This window comes from Salvelinus sp. IW2-2015, linkage group LG11 (assembly GCF_002910315.2).
Source record: "Salvelinus sp. IW2-2015 linkage group LG11, ASM291031v2, whole genome shotgun sequence".
Taxonomy (NCBI): domain Eukaryota; kingdom Metazoa; phylum Chordata; class Actinopteri; order Salmoniformes; family Salmonidae; genus Salvelinus; species Salvelinus sp. IW2-2015.
This window is the reverse complement of record NC_036851.1, coordinates 14,995,330-15,013,880: the sequence shown is the minus strand read 5'-3', so window position 1 is coordinate 15,013,880 and position 18,551 is coordinate 14,995,330. Positions and strand designations below refer to the sequence as shown.

The window sequence follows — 18,551 nt, the reverse complement described above, 5'->3', positions numbered from 1 at the left end:
AAATACTTCAGATTGTTAATTAAAAAAAGGCTTTRGTATGTCATGATGGAAGAYGTTTCACAGACACATACTGTGTAATACCAACACAGCTCTCTTTGGCTACCGGTATCTAAACATTTCCTATTAGGCTGTTGTTTACTATGAGACAGCGGAAGCTTTTAACATCGCTTTCTTATGACCACATCTCTTCATCACTGTCTCTCTCATACTTGTCTCGACCAGAAAGTACTATACTCTACGTTATTTTAGATAGAATCCCATTATGTTTATAGCTTAGGAATCATATTGATTTCGATCTTGTGGACAGTCAGGACCACTTTAATCATTTATAATTTTTTATTTTCCTCAGAGATCTGCAGCTGGTCTCAATAAGGATGACATTGTCCAACAATCAGACCTGGAGGTAACGCAAGGACGTCAGTCTCCCCTTCTCTCTGCATCTGAGAGTGGAGATGGTCCACTGGGCCACACAGTGGTTGACATGTGTCTGGCTCCAGACTGTCTTGACCTCCACATTGGACACCTGCCCCTCCACAGCCCCTAGCCCTGTCAACTTCTCTGTGGTCTACACCATGCCCTTCTTCCYAACAAAGAGCCCCATCCAAAACATAGTGACCAACTCAATGTACCAGGAAGTGTATGTGGCATCTCAGAATGTGATCGAGYCTGTGAACATGAGTTTGGAGAAGGTGTGGGAGCTTCCTACAGGCCCAGTGGGCAGCCCTGAGTGTAAGATTTGTGATTTGTGTGACGTTGACAAGGATCCCAACTTCCTAGAGAACACTGACAATGAGGTATTGTTGTTGGATACATTCTTCATGTATTTATACTCTTGTGGGAGTTCTCAATATGGTGTATGCCATTTCCACCAACTTAAGACAGATGGACAACCACCCAATAAGAATTCATCAAAATGTTTATTCAGAAAAGAATCTAACTCTGCTGCCTATTGTCCTGACTGCCTTGCCAGCCCGCTGGGCACCAAAGTCACCATGGTGGAGGAGGGACAGACTGTATACTTTTTTGTGGCTTCCACTGTAAATYACAGCGTGACACAGAGATATGACAGGAAGTCCATATCAGTGCGCCGACCATTGGCGTCAGAAGACGGTTTTTACAATGACGTGCGGGGACTYACCGTTCTGCCTAGCCTGCGCAGGACCTACAACATTGAGTATGTCTACAGCTTCTTCACCCAGGAGTTTGTCTACTTCCTGTCCGTCCAGAGAGAGAGCCCTGACCAAGAGTTCTCCCCGTTTCAGACGCGGCTGGGCCGCCTGCCGAGGAATGAGTGGGAGATGAGGAGGTACCGGGAGGTGGTTCTGGAGTGCCGGTTTGAACCCAAACGGAGGAGAAGGAACACGGTAAGCGGGAGTGAGGCCTTTAAGGATGTGGTGTACAACGTGGTGCAGGCAGCCCACTTTGGGAAGGCAGGCAGTGAGCTGGCAGATGAACTAGGGGCAGAGGAAGAGGATGACATCCTGTATGGAGTGTTCGCTGTCACAGATGACAATGGGGTCACAGAGCACGACTCAGCCCTCTGTGCCTTTCCAATGGACAACGTGAACAAGGCCATCGATGACGGGGTGGATGACTGCTGTAAGTCCGGCCCAGAGCAGCTGTCCCGGGGACTTTGCCACTTCCAGGCCTGCGAGAGCTGTCCTCATGAGGTGAGTTCACCAGCCCACCAACTCAACACTCACTCACACAGGTTGATCCAGAGAGGTGTTGGTAAATTGTGTTATATACATTATGCGTACACAGTCTGTTCAGGTTGTCTTCACAATGCATAGATAGCATGAGAGTTATTCCRTTACTTCACTTTAATATTTGTGACAGACTGGGTAAACGTTAGTTAGGCTACTTAATAGGGGTGAAACAGTTCACAAAACTCGGTTCGGTACGTTACTGTACTGTTTTTACATGGTTCGGTACGGTTTCGATACATCGACAAAATAAATGCCTGAGAAATATGTCATTTGTATTTAGATTTTTCATTTATTATAATAGTAAACATGGGTAGCTTGAATTCCCAGGAGAATATGGAAACAAAGGGACAACAAAAAACAGCAGTGCCTGCCTTATAATATGAAATAATATAGTCATTTAAAACAGAACTTCAACAAGACTGCTTAGTCCAGCAGCATATATCAACATTAAGTCACATAGCAGTGCTCTAAACAAAATAGGACCACTTGAGACTGGTTACTTGAAAAAAATATATATATCAGATTTTCTAGTTTTTATTTAAGAAGATTAGTCTATCCACATTATCTTTAGTGAGCACAGATCGGCTTACTGTGACAATGTCAGCTGCTGTGGAGAATACCCTCTCGCTAGGGARAGAGGTCCCAGGCACAGCCAGGTAGCGCCTTGCTAAAATGGCAACATGAGGGTATGTTAACTCTTTGGTCTTCCACCATGTAAGTGGATCAGCATCCAGAGGAATAAGGTCCACTTCACTGTATGAGGTCACCTCCTCCTCTATGACCTTGACCTTTGACTTGGTTCCCTGCTCCTGGGTCGTGAACAAAAAGCTCAGCCATGGCAGACTTCTTTTCTGGTTGAGAACCCCTGTTGTCTGTTATCTCTGGAGAGGGGTTGGCTCCTGTGGTATCTGTGGCTTGACCCTGCAGAATTAAATTAGATGAAAACCTCTGAAGTGGCTTTAAAAATATGATTTGTTGTTAGGAATATATATCAGACACTATTATGACAATTACAATTATTACTTTATAATGAATTGTTAAATCACTAATTAATAAAATAAATGTCACATTAACAAAATAAATACAATACCTGTTGTATATTGGTCACAATCTCTGCTGTGAATTCATTGTAGACTCTCAGACGAGCAGCAGCATCCAGYTGCAGCAGGGACTTGAACCGGGATCCAAAGCGGTGCTCTTGTGTAAGAAGTCTTGAACACCAGGGTCAGCATACTAGGCTCCAGGTTAACTCTGATAGCAGTCTTGACATCCCTTACRSCGAGTTCATCTTCCTCAGATGCCACCATTGATTTCAGGATCATTGTGTTCATAGGCAGGACCATCGAAACTGATGGAATGCTCTCAGTGCATATCAGTGTTGTGACTGTTTTGAGAGGTTTGCACACTTTGATAACTTCCTCTGCTAGTCTTATGTCATTTTCAGACAAAGTCACAATATCTTTGACATTCTTCCTCACAGCTTGATCAGTCATTGTAGAATACACCGCAACTTTCTGCTCAAGGTGTCTCTCAAACATGTCATGGCTTGAATTCCATCTAGRAGGGACATCCTGGATTAGTTTGTGGTTTGGCAGCTCCAGCATCTCCTGTTTTGTCTTGAAAACATGTGCAGCAGTTGTGCTTTTATAAAAGAAGGATACCACCTTCCTGATCTTTGCTAGGAGGCGAGAGACTGGATTCACCGACGTTGCTTTTTGAGATGCAGATTAATAACGTGAGCAAAGCATCCCATCTGTGGCCCCAATCCAGCTAGTGCAACTGCATTTACAATATTTCTAGTGTTGTCAGTGGTCACAGGAATCGTTACATTATCCCTCTCCAACTTCCACACTGCAACTACTTCCCTTAGCTCTTCCCCCAAGTTTACACTGGTGTGACTCCTCTCAAGGGGACGTYTTTGAAGGACATGGCTTTTTATCTCCCACTCTGCCGTAATGAAATGAGCCTTACAGTAAAATAGCTCTAGATGTCCAACTGTCTGTGGTTAGAGCTACAGACCACGTTTCTGACAACTCGCTCTCAAGTTGTTTTTTAGTTTTTTTGTATAAGGCAGGTATTAATTAATTAATTAATGTCTGGGCAAAATGTGTACGGGAAGGAATAGTGAAGTGCGGCTCGACCACTTTAAACATGTTTCTGAACCCTGCATTCTCTACCACAGAGAAGGGTCTCATATCTGCCGCTATGAATTTGCGAAGGGAGTCGAAAAGAGAACACACAGAAGGCTGTTGTATAAAACACCTGTCTCCGGATACATCTTCAAACTAAGGACAARCATAGCATCCATGACAGAGAGGGAGAAGCGTTCATCCATGTATACGGGTAAAATAGTCTAGCTAGCTACATTTTCAGATATTATGTTTCTAATTTGGTCAGAAAGTRGTTTTCATTGCAAGTTAAAGCGTACTGTTAGCTAGRTAGCTAACGTTAGCTTGCTGGCTCGCTAGCTAACGTTACGTGTATGATCTGTGTAGTAATATTATTCGTATCTCAGAGCCATTTGCATTTCTAGTTAATGTAAACTCACCCCATTCCGTACAAATGTGCGTAACTGCGACATTCAAATGAGGCTACAAAGAAAACTAATGGGACTGTAGTGACTGTGTTGACTTCAAAATCTGGGGTGTGAACTACGTTTCTATTCAAGCGTTGATCGACATGGTAATGGCTCTATAGTATTGGAGAAAAGTTGAAAAAAACTGACCCTCTGTTACATCTTGATGTGTCATGTCGTAACGTACAGCACACGTACAGCACGCATAAAGCAACTATTTCTGTCTTACAATCTCTCTCCACCAGGTGTAGCACATCTCTCATCGTTTAAAAACAAGAAATGGACAGTGAGGGGGTAAGGGGGGGATACCTAGTCATTTTTTTCGTCATCATTGCATGCGATCATCATTCTCAAAGCCGCTGTTTACTTCTAAGATCACTTTAGCACCGCCCTAAAAAAAACGATTCAAATTCGACACAAACCTTCAAATAGGTACAGTGGGGCAAAAAAGTACTTAGTCAGCCACCAATTGTGCAAGTTCTCCCACTTAAAAAGATGAGAGAGGCCTGTAATTTTCATCATAGGTACACTTCAACTATGACAGACAAAATGAGGGAAAAAAAAATCCAGAAATCACATTGTAGGATTTTTAATGAATTTATTTGCAAATTATGGTGGAAAATAAGTATTTGGTCAATAACAAAAGTTTATCTCAATACTTTGTTATATACCCTTTGTTGGCAATGACAGAGGTCAAAGTTTTCTGTAAGTCTTCACAAGGTTTTCACACACTGTTGCTGGTGTTTTGGCCATTCCTCCATGCAGATCTCCTCTAGAGCAGTGATGTTTTGGGGCTGTTGCTGGGCAAACACGGACTTCAACTCCTCCAAAGATTTTCTATGGGTTGAGATCTGGAGACTGGCTAGGCCACTCAGGACCGTGAAATGCTTCTTACGAAGCCACTCCTTCGTTGTCCAGGCGGTGTGTTTGGGATCATTGTCATGCTGAAAGACCCAGCCACGTTTCATCTTCAATGCCCTCGCTTGATGGTACGCTTTGTTACTTTGTCCCAGCTCTCTGCAGGTCATTCACTAGGTCCCCCGTGTGGTTTTGGGATTTTTGCTCACCGTTCTTGTGATCATTTTGACCCCACGGGGTGAGTCTTGAGTGGAGCCCCAGATCGAGGGGGATTATCAGTGGTCTTGTATGTCTTCATTTCCTAATAATTTGCTCCACAGTTGATTCTTCAAACAAGCTGCTTACCTATTGCAGATTCAGTCTTCCCAGCCTGGTGCAGGTTTACAATTTTGTTTCTGGTGTCCTTTGGACAGCTCTTTGGTCTTGGCATTAGTGTTTGGAGTGGTGACTGTTTGAGGTTGTGGACAGGTGTCTTTTATACTGATAACAAGTTCAAACAGGTGCCATTAATACAGGTAAGAGTGGAGGACAGAGGAGCCTCTTAAAGAAAGAGTTACAGGTCTGTGAGAGCCAGAAATCTTGCTTGTTTGTAGGTGACCAAATACTTATTTTCCACCATAATTTGCAAATAAATTCATAAAAAATCCTACAATGTGATTTTTCTGGATTTTTTTCCTTCATTTTGTCTGTCATAGTTGAAGTGTACCTATGAGAAAATTACAGGCTCCTCTCTCATCTTTTTAAGTGGGAGAACTTGCACAATTGGTGGCTGACTAAATACTTTTTTGCCCCACTGTATGTAATGACACATTATATAAACTCTTTATAGTGTTTTATTTACATTTTAGAGGCGATAAGGTGATAAGTTGGYRAGATCGAGTGAAAAAAGCAATTTTCCCACACGACATCTGTCCTTCTCACTATAACGCATTAGTTTCGCTTCCCCACCCGCCATTTTTAAAAAGACCGCTCATTGCCTGCTTGAATTATGCAGAAACGGCAGTGTTTAGGTCATGTAATTGATTTTGTTGGAAAGGGGAGAAATTGTGCTTTACAATGGTATTGACATTACAGTTGATCTGGAAGTATTACGTTTTTGGGGCGCTAAAATAAGGGCAATTGTACGGACCAAGGCGATGTACGAGTTTACGTGAGTTRACGTTACATGTATAAACAAAAGACTCCATCCACTATGCAAGTAACCATTTCACTGTACCGTTTACACCTTCTGTATCCTGTGCATATGACAAATAAACTTAGATTGTATTTGATATAGTGTGTGTTTACCATAGAAGGTAATGTGAAGAACAACATGACCTGCACCAAAGTCAAATTAGGATAACGTTTTAGGTCAATTAGGATAACGTTAGGTCAATGAGACAGTGTCCAAGATCTAAAATTCTCCGGTAGGATGCCCTGCTTATATTTAGTCAGTCAACACCTTTTAAAATTTTACTACATAAGACCGAATCGAGACAGTCGGTCACAAATGGTAGGCTTACCACATAGATCGGCATTCCTAAAATACTTTTGAACGTCTTTTTTTGGTGCAGTCCGGACAGGCCTTGATTTCCACGTTTCGTTCAGATTTTGTCCGTCTGGACCAACCTTGATTTGGCCCAAACATAGATGTCTATAAATGGCGTCTTTTCAGCTTTTATTGAGAACTGAAAATGAGCCTGATTTCAACGTCTGGAAAAATATTTTCACATTCATTCAGAACCTAAAGTGAACCCAACTTTAATATCTGGAAAAATACGTATTTTAGATATCTTTTCAACGTCATTTTGCTTACTAGTAGGGGCGGCAATATATTTGTCTTGACTAGGACGGACCGGCCCTGAGCCTAGATGCGTTACGTACATGTCTGGCTGGACTGGTTAAATGGAGACTTGGATGTCTGTTTGTGATCCAGTGATAAAATAAAAAAAACAACTGTACAAAAGTATGAAACAGTGTGAAGGATAATGAGTGCACCAGGAGACAGGTGTGAGCTATTTTCCAACCAGGAAGAAGTGGACTCTCCAGAGGAGCAATGGAACATCCTGTACTACTCTTTTGGCAGGAAACCAGATTATTGCAATGACTCTCATTCCTGTGTATCAGTGGAGGCTGCTCAGAGGAGGAATGGGAGGACCAGGCTCCTCAGTGAATTTCATAAAAATGAAAATAGTGAAACATAAAAAATATGTCCTTTTTAGATATTCTAAATATACTCACGTCACCAAATAATTGATTAAAACACACTGTTTTGCAATGATGGTATACAGTAGCCTCAATAGCACTCCGTAGGGTAGCACCATGGTGTAGCCAGAGGACAGCTAGTTTCCGTCCTRTGTGTACACTGACTTCAATACAAAACCTAGGAGGCTCGTGGTTCTCTCCCCCTTCCATAAACTTACACAGTAGTGATAACAACTTCCAGAGGACGTCATCCAACCTATCAGAGCTCTTGCCCACCCAATGAAAGGATCAGATAATTAATATAGTACAGAAAGCACAAGCTACAGCCAGCTAGCACTGCAGTGCATAACATGTGGTGAGTAGTTGACTCAAAGAGAGAGAAAGACAATAGTTGAACAGTTTTGAACAAATTAATTTCTTCAAAAATGAAGGAGAAGCAAGAGAGAGAGAGAGAGAGAGAGAGCTAGCTGTATTTCGTATATTCACTTTCACTTTCTTAGCTAGCAAATGCAGCTAGCTTGTTTAGCCTACTCAAACACCTGGCTCAAACAGAGAGCGATGCTATGCTACCTAGCTGGCTATGGCTATCCAACACTGGAATTCTTCCAAGTCAAGTTAAGCTTAACTTTAATGCATTGTCACTGGGGCCCGCCGATGTATTGTAACTGCTAAACTGCTTGCAAACTGTACACTGTACTGCATGATTGTAGCGGCTTTACTAACGCATTAGTTCTAGTAGCTATGTTAGCTAATATGGTGACCACGATGTAGGCTGTGTGTAGCGGTTAGAGGTTATTARATGAAGGTTTGGCTTGGAAAGTTTTTTTTTGCCATGTCACAGACAGCTGATGTGTTGTGCACTGAAGTCCACAAGCGACYGGAATAGGTGAGAGGAGGAGAGCGCGTAGATGTGAGAAGGAATTATCCCAATGATAAAAGGAATCATGCTATTTGTATGTGGCTGCTATGAAAGTGAACTGTGTTTGCGTGTGATCAGGGGTGTATTCATTCTGCCAACTCTGTTGGAAAAAAGTTTCTTAAACGGAAGCAAACGGAACGAAACGGGGATAAACATATGTGAATTTGTCCAAACGGAATGAAACGGGGATAAACATACGTGAATTTGTCCAATAGAAACTCTAGTTTGCAACTGTTGGACTAATGATTACATTCTAGATCAGCTAGATGCAGGCAAGATTGTGCAAGGCAGTATTGAATGTGTCAATGTCTGTCACCTCGATTACTCAAATTTCTCTCAACCTGTGCACCTACACTGAAAACTTTAATTCATAGGCTCGTTTGTCACAACCTCATGATGGGTATAGACAAAATTTGAGTAGCATGTAGTAGCCTAAACCTATCGATGTTACATTGAACTGGGTGAATGGAGTATGAATGACAGTCATCCAGTATGCTGTAATAGAAAGAAGGCCATGCTCCRAAAAAATTATTGTCCTCCCTCATCTTATATGACACCGACCGCCACTGTAGGCTAGGTATAGTAAGAGCCAATGGAATTTCTTGTGGGTGGTAAGTAAAGGATGATGTTTTCTCTTACAGTAAGTGCATGGACATGACAAGGATGTTAAACAAAAGCAAGCATGTCAGAGTTTAATGGTCTGTATTTAATCACGCAATAGGTTGTCTCAACCTGCTCAAATTTGGTTTACACAGGAGCAGAGGAGGGTTGAAAGGAAGGAGTTATTTTCATTCCGACAGCAATCCCTAATCACAACAACAAAAAATCCTTTATCTGTATTTTCATGTGCAAACAGCTATTTACGCACAGAGAAATCCATTGACGTCATAATGCAATTGCTCCACAAAATGTTTCTGTATTGCCTAGTCCAAAGCAGAGACTTTATAGTGTGTTCAAGTTATTTTTCTTCTCTGCCTTGGGTAGTCGATCCACTATGCACACATCCTCTATATCTCACATGATCCAGATGACATATCCATAAATAGGAAACTGTGATTTAGGCTTAATCAAAATTCTTTAGTTGTCAGATTACATGTATATTTAGCAGTAAGCCAAACAGTGTCTTTGAAATCTAATTAGGCTGTTATCCTTTTTATCAGGTTCAGGATAGACAAGGCCATGACACAGTTGTAACATGATTCCTGTAGCAACCAATAGCATTCACTGGCTCTTGACTCCTCTAGAGAGCAATCCATGTGTTTGGAAGCTTTTTTTGTGGGATGGAAAACTGCTTTATGGAAAAAACACACAACATTTTGCCAACAAAAGAATTCAGCCAACACAAGAAAACAGCTGAAAAAGAACATGATTTTGGACAGAGGSCAGCGTATTTGGGAGTTAGTTAGCTTTTAAACTCGTTTCTGGATATGCGTCTTTGAATAAACCTCTCATGGAAAGGTGCCTTTGGCAATGTTTTATTGTCAGTCAAATGAATTGTATGCATCATTTATCTGGGAATGAACATGTTTTAATACTGTGAAATTGAACTGCGTGTCTGCCATAACGACCATTTACATTTTTGACTGTTCTTTTTACATTTTTTATTTACTCAGCAAATAGCTGAAAACGTGCCAGTGAGTGTTACTACTATGAGATCACATTTGACTCCCCAAATATTCCCTGACCTCTACAGATCTCTGGTTCTGAGATTCTTTATGGGGGCTAATTTGAATTGGCATCAACAGCAGATTTTGAGGGATTTTTACACCTGTACCCCAGTCGACCAACGTAACCGCAGTGAACGTGACTCCGAGAGGGATTATTGTTTCACAGTACTTGGCTMTTTCTTTGTGTTTTCACAATTCAGGACAGGAGTGGCCTGCCAGCTGGAATTTACCGGAATCTCCCTCCCTCTCCAACATTAGCTCACAGCTGCTACCAATAACCCTGCTTCTCACAAGAACAACTACACCTCCCATGAGTGTCATTGTCTATGTAATTATTGTATAATTTGATGCCTATTTATGTGTACCTTTACTGGCTCCTGGCATTGAGTGCTTATTGTTGTCTGGTCTTTGCTACACTGTCTACCTCCAGCATGCACAGATGTTATGAAACCATGGAAACAAATCCTCCTTCGCCAACCTTTTTTTAGTACAGTATTGTGGGAGAAAACATATACATATAGACAGTCAGAAAAATACACTGATAAGGCATATTCCATTTTGGCATCATTATCAGTAGTACAGATTCTGATTCCCAAATAGCACTAACAGTTCTGTTGAACCTGAACTAAGTAGCGAGAGCTATGACTCACCATGGGTCTTTGGCATCTGAGATCGGACGCCATTGTGGTTCATTCAGGAAGCTGAAGCAGAACAAAGGTTTCCTGGTCCCATGAGGAAGGTGGGCAAAATCAGTCAATATAGTTGTACAGTCTATAGCTGATATAATACTATCAGAGCTGTGGAGGAACTCATTGGTCAGTGTGTTCTCAAAGTGTTTCCTTATAAAGCATTACACAAGCTAGGGTGCATTTGCTTTAAAACCTTTTCTTCCTTTTTCACTTGGCATCAGGTAAACTGCTCACCCACTTCCTTGTTCCTAGAACATCTGTTTACGAAACAACAGCAGTAGGCTATAGTGCCTCAAGGCCTGATGTCAAGTACCAGATATAATACCCTACATTTACTATTGCACTTTAACAGGTTGTAGCTAGAGAGCTTTAAAAAAAWWAAWAAATATGAACACATTGTACATGGATCAAGATAACACTAAATTACCAAAAGCAGAAAAAGTATTATCTAAGTATTGTGTAAGTAGTTTTGAATATGTTATTTGAATAGCACAAGTAGATTTATTTACACATGCCCCTATGAGTCCTTGGTTTGCAGCCCAGAATTATTCTGATTAATCTTGACCAGAAAAAACTCTGGGAGCTAGGGCCCAATTATTTTCCTGGCCCTACTCAGAACGTACATCATCTCCCTATTTACTATGCCCTATCTCCCTGTGACCAGAGCATGGAGAACAACGCCACCTGCAGGGACCACCCCACCATGGTGTCTAAGCCCTATTACAGAGTGGACCTCTTCAACAGGCAGATGAATGACATCCTGCTCACCTCCCTGCTTGTCACCACCATAGAGAACAAGACAGTGGCACACATTGGCACCTCCACTGGACGGCTCCTCCAGGTATGGAGGGGGACAGCTCACAATAGAGTGTGATCCGGATCCATATGATCTAATCCAAGATGGAGTTAAATGAAAAATGTGAACATACTATAGTTCTGCTCTTCTTCGATAGATTATTAACGATCTGCTCTGTCTTTTTGGCAGCTTGTTTTGAGAAGATCAAGCCCTATTATCTTTGCCAATTACACCTTGGTAGAGAACCAGAGGGTRTCCTRAATTGCTGCTGTGTACTCGTCAGAATCTCTACTGTTTGTTGTTGGAGACAAGGTTTGGAAAAGCCAGTTCAAAATCAGTTACAGTTAGCAAACACAGCAATCAAAGTGACTCTTTGATTGAATCAAAGTTAATCAAATCGCTCTCTTTGGCTGGCAGTTGATCCAGGTGCCTCAGAGGGGGCCAGGCTGCCAGCACTTCATGACCTGTGCCATGTGCCTGATAGCCCCTGAGTTTATGGTCTGTGGCTGGTGCTCTGGAGAGTGTTCCTGGGAGGAAGAGTGCAGTGGCCGCTGGAGGAACGAGTCTTGCCCCCCTGGTATTACCGGGGTGAGAAGAACTGGGGAGAGGGATGTGTTTGTTTTGTGCAGGGAGGTTTGGATTGGAGAAATTAGCTACCCTACCATACAATGGATCTTACTGCTGGCTAGGTTCTATGTGGAATAATGTGTTGATGAATTCAAAGAAATGCCATTAGTCATATGCATGTATGGTTATCATAAAGATATGTTTGAGATTGTCCATAGTCACAGATTACCTGGGCATAACCATAACGTGACCATAACTTTGTATAGTATTTGTATGTTGTGACGATGATAGGTTGTGATTGAAAGTTCACATGCTGAATCTGTTTGTTCCTGTTTGGCCTAGTTCTTCCCTAAGACAGCTCCCCCTGATGGTCAATCAGAGCTGACTCTGTGTGGCTGGGAGTTTCAGTCTCCCCTGAGACCTGCCATCAGCTCCAGAACCCACCTGGTGAGACTGGGACAGACAGCCTGCGCCGTGCTGCCACTGAAGAGCAACAACACACAGTGAGTACCACTCACAATGACAGAGGGTCGGCAACATCACATCCACCACGCTGACTGTCAACACGGGGGCCCCTCAGGGGTGCATGCTTAGTCCCCTCCTATACTCCCTGTTCACCCACGACTGCGTGGCCGCGCACGTCTCCAACACCATCATTAAGTTTGCCGACGACTTGATCACAGACGATGATAAGACAGCCTATAGGGAGGAGGTCAGAAACCTGGCAGTGTGGTGCCAGGACAACAACCTCACCCTTAACGTCAGCAAGACAAAAGGAGCTGATTGCAGACTACAGGAAATGGAGGGCAGAGCACGCCCCCATTCACATCGATGGGGCTGTAGTGGAGCGGGTCGAGAGCTTAAAGTTCCTCGGTGTCCACATCACTAAGTATCGCTCATGGTCCAAACACACCAACACAGTCGTGAAGAGGGTACGACAACGCTTTCCACCCCTAAGGAGGCTGAAAAGATTTGGCATGGGCCCTCAGATTTTCAAAAACTTCTACAGCTGCACCATTGAGAGCATCTTGACTGGCTGCATCACCGCTTGGTATTGCAACTGCTTGGCATCCGACCGCAAGGCACTACAGAAGGCAGTTTTTAAGGCCCAGTACATCACTGGGGCCAAGCTCCCTGCCATCCACAACCTCTATACCAGGCGGTGTCAGAGGAAGGCCCTACAAATTGTCAAAGACTCCAGCAACCCAAGTCATAGACTGTTCTCTCTGCTACTGCATGGCAAGTGGTACCAGAGTGCCAAGACTGCTGAATGGTTAATCAAATGGCTACCCGGACTATTTGCATTGACCACCTTTTTATTTGCACTAACTCTCTTGCACCGGCTGTATGCACACTCCCCGGACTCTAACCACACACTCACACATACAACACTGAGACGCCAACACGCACGCACGCACGCACGCACGCACGCACGCACGCCACACCAAACACACACACACACACACACACACACACACACACACACACACACACACACACACACACACACACACAACACACACACACACCACACACACACACAACACCACACACACACTCACACATAGACACGCTTTCACACTCTTCACATACGCTGCTGCTACTCTGTTTATTATCTATCCAGATTGCCTAGGGACTTTTACCCCTAACTACATGTACATATTACCTAAATTACCTCGACTACCTCGTACCCCTGCACATTGACTCAGTACTGGTGCACTTTGTATATAGTCTTGCTATTGTTATTTTATTGTATTACTATTTCCTTTCGATTTTGTGCACATTTTTCTTACTTTTTAACTCTGCATTGTTGGGAAAGGGATTGCGAGTAAGCATTTCAGGGTTAAGTCTACACCTGTTGTATTCGGCTCATGTGAAAGTTGTTAATTGTTATGAGATACACAGTGGATCATATTAGTCATATTGACATATAGGTTTATTATATGTACAGGAGGTAGGTTTTACTCAACTAGAATCGGCCATTAAGGAAACATACTGTAGATGTTAACTCAACTGAAACGGGTTGAGGTCTCATGGTGATTTATGCTTCATTTTTTTAATTTGATGTTAGTTTGACACTGTTGTTGTGCCGCTCCTTAGCCTGGTGTGTAAGATCCACTCTGGCCCCATTGAGCTGTCCAAATCAGTTAACATCACTGTGGAGGTGCATGAGGAGAAGGTGGAGGGCCGCTACTCCATCGACGGGAAATCAGAAATGCCAGGATTTACCTTTGTGGTAATTTGAATCTACAATTGATTGCACTACCTAGTTTCAGTTGGGTGACTCATTTGATTATGTCTCTGTTAATAATAAGATGTATTATTGCATGTAACAGAGACATACTGTAAATATCAAGTGAGTTTGGAAGTATCCTCTGTTGTACATACAAAGTCACCACCACTCTTTCAGGGGCAATTTATGAATGGCTTTAGGATTAAATTGGTGACATTTTGCTCCCTCTGGCAGATTCCCAACATCACAGAAATCCAGCCCAACTACGGGCCTCGTGTTGGGGGAACTCTGATTACTGTGACTGGGCCTCACCTGGACGCTGGGAAGAACAGGAGGGTCACTCTGAATGGAGATCCCTGCCCAATCACCAGGTGGATGTAGTTGGGTCGTTCCACCAATTCGGTGCATTTTGAGATGTGTAACTTGGTGAAAAAAACTGTTGATTTCACAAATGTTTTACATTGTCATAAAGCGCATGTTCAACTGAATGAAAAACAAGTTTTTCCATCTCAAGAGGTTAAATAACAAAGTTACTATAAGAAGGGCATATTAAATGCCAAATAAAGTAACAGGGTTGACTGTAACAGGGTTGACAATTTCATCTTAAATCAGCCCCTTGTGATAGGGGAAATGGAAGCTTGTGATGTGCAACAGGGAGGGAAATTGAATCCAAGCTTCACCCCAAAAATGTAATTGTTAAAATATTTCTAGCCTGTCTGTCTATGGGTAACAGGGTTGACTTGTTATGCTTGGCCCACAATGTTTTCCACCACAAAACACCAGAAAATTMACAAATTAGTTCACCTGCTTTTACACTATGATTTGACTATTAGATGTTCAATGTTTCTTTTGAAAATAATATTTAAAATGGAATCGTTTAACCATATTAAAACGAGAGTTCAATTCACGTAACATGGTTGACCTTAAAAAATGGGATGAATCACTAATCAAATGAATCATTAATCACATGAAAGAAATAATAATCTTCAGAAATTACTTTGTCAAAGAAACAAAATAACTAAGGCTTTACAATTATGATTTTGGCCCGTTAGCAAGTCTTTATTCAAATTAAATTAAATTTTCCATGTGGTCTATGTTAAAGGKCACTTAGTTGAATATAACAGGCTTTTAATTTCAATTTCAATTTTGGTGCAAAATGTCTAATTAAAATATCAAAGGATGCAAAGGCACTCATTTCGTGGAAGGATCCAGTTATTGGTTATGTCATTATGGCTCTCCTCCCAAAGCCTGTTTCCTCTAACCTGTACTTCTAAAATACCTGCCTGTATGACATCATTTACTGTCGACTATTTACATGTGTGAGCCCCATGCTTGTCCCAGCATGTGTGTGTACAGTAATCGCAAACTGATCGCAATCTGACTGTGCTCGGACAACTGTATTATTATATATATATWTTTTTTTAACCGTTCAATTACAGGGAGTGAATGAAAAACTAGTGGTTGTGATGACTAACTCAGTGTGGTGTATCCTTTTTTTTCTTTTTACATTTACGTCATTTAGCAGACGCTCTTTCAAAATATACATATCTTCTAAGTAGTCTTTTTCATGTTGTGGGGTGATAATGTGGGGTGATAAACACATAAAGCCACATGTGGAGTGGGGTGACCATAAGTCCTACAGTATGACCTGTAYGAGTATACTAACCCTGGACTTCCTCCCTACTTCACCTGCCTCCAGTGTCACAGCACCCAGAGGGAACATGTCCTCCATCATCTGTCTGTCTCAGCCCATCGCGGAGGTGAGGGACGTCCCTCTCAGTGTGTTCATAGACAAGTCCCCTGTCCTCACCACCAAAGTTTTCTACTACAAAGAGAACCCAGAGGTCACAGCCGTCCTCCCAGACTGCAGTTTCGACAGGTAGGCCAGCCTTTACAATCTGTCACCATCTCAACCAAAATAAAAGGTGGATAGATCTAAGCCCTGCTGGTGGGTTTCTGTAGAATCTGTTATTGTCACTCGCTCCACTCTCCATTGTTTTTCTCTGTCGACTCCAGGGGGTCAAAGATAATCATTGAAGGGAAGAACTTGGACTCTGTTTACAGGACCATCATCCGCTTTAAGCCCAATGAGGGCCACCTGAAGCCTGTCATCAGAGTACGGGCCAATAAAATATTATACAACCACATACTGTATACATGATAGAGATAAAACATATTTTTTTTCTCATGTAATCAGATGCATACAACTCTTTTATAATTCCCTCCAGGTGTGCAAAGGCAAGTCTTTGCCTACACGGATGGAGTGCATAACTCCTGCTCTCCCCCGGGAAGAAACAGAGGAAGGGGAGCTCTCCTTTGATATGGATGGAGCTGTTGGACTGTGGAATGGAGAGTTCTCCTACCACCCCTATGGCGAGCCCATACCCTTTGAAACTGATGGCCATGTACTTAGGCTGTACCATGGACAAGATGAAGTGTCACTGCATGTAAGTGCAACAGTGCCATAACAACACACCTTATTAATGTCTATTTGACTGCTACTTACTGTCAGAAGGAGTAGGAATATAGTTTTATATTGCTTACATATTGTTTAAACATTTTCAAGAAGGAAAACTCAGAAGTCTCATTTTCTTCCTCATCACAGCACCAGAAACTGAACCTTGTGAGTTCCTGCATGACAATCACTATGACAGTGGGAGGAGTGGATTGTGACGCGAAAGTCCTGGACAATGAAATCACCTGCAGGATCCCCAGAAACGTAACCATCAGTGAAGGACTGCCTGTGAAGGTTTGTTGGTTACTGGACACTATGTTGTGCATTCAACATAGAGTATGTTAACAATAAACATCCTACTATTGGGCTGTACTTGGTTGTTTTCCATACATGTGTGGTGAAATTACAGGAAAACAAGACAGCGGTCTCTGGCAGTAGTATCTGACCATGCCGACCATAACTTAGTTAAAAAAATATATGTCTGTATCTATGTGTGAATGTGTTTTTTTAACTAGGAAATAAAATCAATCAATCAAGACCCACCCACTGTCTCTCCTTCCCCAGATCTCCATCAATGGGCAGGTTCACAACGTTGGGGCTGTGGTCCTGGTCAGTAATCACTACATGGTGGGCATCGTACTGGGGATACTGGGGGCCCTGGTGGCGGGGGCCGTGCTGGCCTTCGTAGTCATGAAGCACCTGAGGAAGCAGAAGAAAGGTGGGGTTCCCTGTCTGTCTGGACTTTGATCAGGTCATCTTACACAACCCCATGACTGGTAATGAGGATGTCTTATGCAACTGGTTTAACGTAGGACATCTACAGCCTTGCACAGTGACAGTGGTAGCTAACATTGTCTTGCTGACTTTTGATGCATTTTCCTACTCCCGTGGTGTAGTATCCTTAAAGGCTTCTTAGAGTTACGACTCATGAGACTTAAGTACGGTTTAGTATTTAATTGTAARTTAGAATTACATTCTCCAATGCACCTGGCTTAAGCTACCTGAAGCTTTCTTAATCATAGTWATATAGGCAGACATAGGAAATAGCTACGGATAGCGGGAAGCAAACCCCCGTCTTGAGTCAATACTGTCATCTATTGGTAAACATAAATATACCAGGTTACTACACCCCCCCCCCCTTTAAAGCTAATAACCCAATTTCATTCCTTTCTGAGCTATGCTATTTTCTTATTTACATTTTTTCAAAAATGATCTCCTTTAGGATCTGAAAAAGTCTGGCGGATGTCTCTCTCTAATAGAGCGTCTCAGAGGTGGTGTAGCTGGTGCCACCAGATCTTCACCCCTTGATGGTGAAACAAAGTCCTTTTGTGGAGACTTCACAGGAGGAGGTCGTCCCGGACTGGTGCTCTCAGGAAGTTGAGCATTGTTGGTCTCAGGTYGTTTGTCCAACTGCAACTCTGGGGAACGTTCCAATGTCCTGTCCTGCTCGTTTAAGAATTGATCCAGATCTCCGGATGGAACTGGAATTTGAGCTCGGATCTGATCCACGTGTCTCCTTAGTCTTTGTCCACTTCCGATGATCACAGTATAAGATACTGGTCCTGAGCAATCCTCAATGGTAGCTGGAATCCATTTAGGACCAAACCCATAGTTTCTTGTATAGACATCATCTCCAGGTGAGAAACTTCTGAGTTTGGCTCGGGTGTCATGATTACATTTTTGATTCCATTGCTTTTGTTGTATTTTCATTTTCAGGTCTGGTCTGATGAGATCCAAGGTTGACCTTCACTCCTTGACATCAACATATCTGCAGGTGACACCCAGTCGTAGCTTGAGTAGTAATCCTGTAGCTAAACAAGAATCTTGACACCTTTGTTTCAATGCTGGGCCCTTGCATCTTCCTCATCCCCTCCTTCAAGGTCTGAACTGCACGTTCTG

The 18,551-nt window shown here is 42.5% G+C and overlaps 1 pseudogene; it reads left to right on the top strand.

The window, feature by feature from the left end:
* LOC111969863 (macrophage-stimulating protein receptor-like) overlaps positions 1–18,551 on the top strand; it is a 32,891-nt pseudogene that overhangs the window by 1,953 nt on the left and 12,387 nt on the right.